The 5,234-nt window shown below is 39.8% G+C and overlaps 1 protein-coding gene across 2 annotated transcripts in view; it reads left to right on the top strand.

Moving 5' to 3' along the window:
• Positions 1–723: 723 nt before the first annotated feature.
• LOC112033068 (uncharacterized) overlaps positions 724–5,234 on the top strand; it is a 13,826-nt gene continuing 9,315 nt past the window's right edge. For both annotated transcript variants that reach the window (XM_065777888.1, XM_065777889.1), the window contains exon 1: positions 724–912. The gene's annotated coding sequence lies outside the window, so the exon portion shown is untranslated. The remainder of the gene's footprint in view (positions 913–5,234) is intronic.

Raw genomic sequence — 5,234 nt, 5'->3', positions numbered from 1 at the left:
AGAAATTATTGTGAAAATATTATGAATATAACATTACTCTTATTTTTGTTGAACTCAAATTCTTATGATTCTCAAGTCGTAGTGGTTAAAATAGATTAATTTAGTATATAATTTCTTTGGTGTGTATATATACATACATACATACATACATACATATATATATATATATATATATAAACATTTTTTTGCAAGTCAGGTGGTCCTATAACCATCCTAACTTAAAATCGGAGCTACCCCAAACAGTGGGTCGTTAAAGTTTGGATTTTATTTTACGTATTTATTCCGTTAATTGAAAACTTGTAAATGACTAAGATAGAGATATTTTTGGCATTTGAAAGTTGAACTCCAGAAATGAAAAACCTTAAATAGTAGTATAGATAACAATAAAACAATAAAAAGGGAAAAAATAACAGATGTTTTAAAGGCATTGATTTAATAAATATTTTTAGAAATTTATTAAGAAAAATAATTATTTGGTTTTTTATCTTATTATTTTTTTTTTTTTACAGATAGTAGAATAAATTTTTTTTAAAAATGGTTTATTAACAAACGCCCTATTTGCTATTGGAACAATAATAAAATAATTATAAAAAAAAGAAAAGAAAAAGTAGAAAAAAGCGGGGAAAAAAAAAGGATAGGCGACGTGGCAATATGAATAAAAAGTGAAAAGACATGCCAGTACGTATTTTCAGACAATCACAAAATCTCTCTTTTTTTCATTTTCCCCTTTTTGTTTTTTTAATTATTTTCAAAAACCCTAATTCTATTACGGACAGTTTGAGCCTCGAAATACCTATCTCCCTCTCTCTTTCTCTCTCTCTCTCTCGCTCGCTCGCTCGCTCTCTGTGTGTGTGAAGAAGCTCTTAACCAGTGAACCGCGATCCCTACATCGATCTGCTACCAAACTCACAGGTTCGTTGCTTCGTTTCCCTCTCTCTCTCTCTCACCAAATCGCTTTTTTTTTTGGATCTCTTTCTGTAAATTCTAAATTCTTCGATTCGTTTTCCATGTCGTTTAATTTAAATGAATTAATGAAAATTTCGAATTTATTATTATAATTTTTTTTTTCAATTTCCGCTTTGCTTGTGTTCGATTCTTTGATTTTGTTTCTTTGAGATTTTGACAATTGACTTCAATTGTTCCTGTGGATCTACCTGCGTGAAATATTCTTAGCTTTTTCTTGAATTGGCCGACTCTGACAGACTCAGTAGTCATTGCTTATTTTCACTTGTATGTTCTTGGCAATGTCTCCAAATAACCAAACATGTGTTGTTTTATTCAATTATTATGATTCTGGTTATTATTATTATTATTTTTTTGTGATAAATATGATTCTGGATATTGCAATTGTGCATACTCTGCTTATTAATAAAAATAACGGGCAATCACTCCAAGCCTAGATATATAATTCCAATTATTGGTTTGTTATAAGTTCTTGATATTGGTAGCGAGCCACACGGTTGGTAGTAAAGGATTCAAGTCGTATTTTATAGTGTTAGTGCTTTTTAGGAATTTATGGAAACATATTTTTATAGGGCACGAATGTTTTTGCGAAAGAATAAATTTTCAACGAGTAATGCTACGTTCGCAAAAATTTCACAATAAATCCTAGGTGGTAACCTGACAATTACTGGTAGGCAAGAAAATAATTTAAGTGGTCGGCCCAAATTTTTTTTTTGATAAATAACGTAAGAATATTATTAATAATAGAAAAATTGCCAAACCGAGTACATTGGGGATGTACTATGGGGGCACAAATCAAGAAACAAAAGAACAACGGTCAAGAAAAGTAGAAAAAGAAGAACAAGAAAACTGGGAAAAGACCACACTCCATTCAAAGAGAGTGTGTAAGAACAAGGACTTAAGCTCAAGCAAAGAACGTTCACAACCCTCAAAGCTTCTAGCATTTCTTTCACGCCAGATGCACCAAATCAAGCAATGAGGTACTAATTTCCAAACATCCTTTTTAATTTATTAGCCATAATAAAACTCGGTGCACCATGGACCTGATAGGAATCCCACCAAGACCGAACCCTATCCACAAAACCCTCATCCTTAAGCCACATATTCTCAAATCTAAACGGCATACTCCCTCTCTGAAAAGAACCACCCTCAAGGACAATTGGAAAATGATCCGAGCACAACCTAGACATCCGTCTTTGAGAAACTGTTGGAAACTTATCCTCCCAATCTGCAGAAAACAAGAATCTATCCAGCCTAGCCTTCGAAACAACTTCTCTAGAATTTGACCAAGTAAAAGTACCCCCTTGCAATGGCAGATCAATGAGACCCTGTTCTGAAATAAAATTGGAAAACTCCCGCATAGCAGCAGTGAAAGAAGTAGACCCCAATCGTTCAGAAGGGAACCTAACCACATTAAAGTCACCACCCACACACCATGGGACACTCCACCAACTATTCAATCCACAAAGTTCCTCCCATAAGAACCTCCTGTCTCGGTGTAAATTAGGACCATAAACACCAGTAAACGCCCAAACAAACTGATCTGACACACTTGCAAACTTACAAGAAACTGAAAATCTCCCCACTGCCTCCTCCATTTTATTCACTACCCGAGTGTCCCACATCACTAACACCCCACCTGAAGCTCCACAAGAACCTAAATAAGACCAGTCAACATGTTGGCCACCCCACAAACTACGAATCACGCTCTATTAATCAGCCCCATTTTGGTTTCTTGAAGACAAACCACATCTGGCCCCCATTTTCTAATCAAATTTCTAACCCTGAGTCTTTTATCATGCTCATTCAACCCTCTAACGTTCCAAGAAATAATCTTCACACTCATTGATAAAGCACAACAGCCCTCTCAGTACTTGAACTCCTTGCTTTATTTGGATCATACTCAACATTCAAGGAAGACAACAAATTCTTCAACTCCCTCTGCCCTTTCTGGCCTGACTTGACCAACTTCGTTTGATCACCCACCACAAGTTTCTGTTTATCTTTCTTTCTAGCCTCCAAGGCTAATAACAATCCTGTAATCTGTTCCTCAAAACCTTCTAGTGAAGTGCCCACCGATTTCTTAAAAGCCTTTATCCTATTGGTTACCCATTGTGATAGTTGACAATTATCCACACTTTCCTTACACCCAATCTCCTTCACATGACTAGACACCAACTCCAACGGACCTTCAGTGGCCAAAGGTACCACAACCAATGGCTCATCACCTCTCTCACCATATCTCAAACTTTCATCAAATTTCCACAACTCCGTCTCTGTCCCAGGATCCATAGACGAAGACTCTACTAGCCCCTCACCCTCATCTGCCCAACTAACCCTCTGTCCTGCATTAGTAATCGAAGCATTACCTGGTACACACTCGCCCTCCAAACTTGAGCAGACTGACATACAATCTGGAGATCGATACAATGACAATGGAAGCACTAATTGTCTGCCATCACGCAATTGTATCATCCAGTCTTTGGAATTACCCCAAGTCTTATCCAAGTCTCCAACCAACTCCCTAATAGTGGGGCCAGGTAGATGAACTCCCTCAGAATCAGAATCATAATATGTAGTGGCTGAACCTTCCGAACCCACAAAATCCTCTTCCCCATCTTTCGTTGCCACCTGAGAAGTCAAAGACACTTGTGCCGACAACATCGGGTCACTATAGGCTATTACCGATTCACTGGATGCCTGGACCACCCCTACTGGCTTGACTGGCATTGTGTAAGATTGAGTATGAAGTCTCGGACCACCAAAATTATCGGCACCCATCACTACCGGAGCAATAATAGAGGACATCATGGCCGAGGACACCACCGGCACCGACATCGACCCACTCAGGTCATTGGTCGCCGATACCGGGTCATGGGATGCATGGGCCACTTCCTCTGATCCTATCGGCACAGTGGATGATGGAGCGAAATGGGTCGGTCTGTGCTGAGCTCCCTCGCCTGCCACTTCCGTCGCTGCTACGAAAGAGCTCATGTCCGAGATCACCATCGGCGACACCGCAAGCATCACCGCTGTAGTGGGCGAGTCATTGGAGCTCTCAACTTTCTTCGAGTCAGTGGTTTCACTTCTACTTAGGCTCGGAATAGCTAAACAGTTCTGATGAGAAGTCTCCAGAACGTTAAGGCCACTAACAGAACTTTCTCCAGCCTCAAAGTTACATGGGCTTGACAGACCCAGGCCCAAAATAGACTCATTATTTCCCAGATGACCCACTGCCTTACTCAAAGTTACTTGGGCTTTGTGAGTGCATGGGCCCAGCCCCACGGTTTTATTCTGAACCTTATTACTCTCTTTTTCTACCCAGCTGCCAGCTAATTTACCTCTTTTAACTCTATCCCAGGAAACCCGCCTCTTTCCAAACTCATTAACATCCACAATCAGCCCTCTCCCTAACCAACGTGACTTCCTATTATCATGCAACTTTCCAAACTCAACAAATTTTGAATTCGAATTAAACTTCAAAGGAATATTGAGCTGACTTACTTCTGGGATTTTCTCCTCAAAAATCTCCTTACCATTAATACCACCTTCCCCACCCTTACCACCACCCACGGCTGCCAGGGGAAAACTACTGGCCTGAGTTTCATACACTACTACCTGTGTGCGAGAATTATCTCTTGGAGGCTCCAAAATATTCTCCACGACACCATCCTTGACCTTCTCTTTGATACAAGGCTGCTGAACAGGCTTCAACCTTGCCTGCACTGGAGCTTTGACAGCTTCCACATAGGACCTGGCAGTACGATTTTTTGGAACCTGCTTATACTTGTATGGTACAAAATTCAGTCCACCCAAAGCATATTGGGAAGGTTCCAATATTCTTCTTAATTCAATCCCGAAAGTTCTCCATCCTCCTTGTGACTTACCGGCAGGAATAATAATAGTTCTTCGCAGCCCCCCTACCTTAAGCTCTGTCACAGATAAGAACTGTCCAAACGAGTTGGACCCCCGTTGCAAAGTGTAAGCGGTATCGCCATCCCTGAACGTGAAAAATTGCTTCGGATTAACCCCTATCACGGTGTGTTCCAAACTCCTCATCACCCAAAGCGCTGCACTCTTACCCATGAAAACCGATTGCATGTAATATTTTCCTCGCTCAAAAATCTTAAGGGAATAAAAGTTCCCTCCTTCCTCCACCACCAACTGAAATAACTTAGATTCAATAAAAAAACTTCTAAATCCACCCATACTAAACCAAGAAAACAACACAACACAGGATTTATGACTAATTCAAGGTAGCCGGGCCTTCA

The sequence above is a fragment of the Quercus suber genome, unplaced genomic scaffold, assembly GCF_002906115.3.
Source record: "Quercus suber isolate HL8 unplaced genomic scaffold, Cork oak 2.0 scaffold_168, whole genome shotgun sequence".
Taxonomy (NCBI): Eukaryota; Viridiplantae; Streptophyta; class Magnoliopsida; order Fagales; family Fagaceae; genus Quercus; species Quercus suber.
The sequence above is the reverse complement of the archived record's forward strand: the minus strand, read 5'-3'. Positions and strand labels throughout refer to the sequence as shown.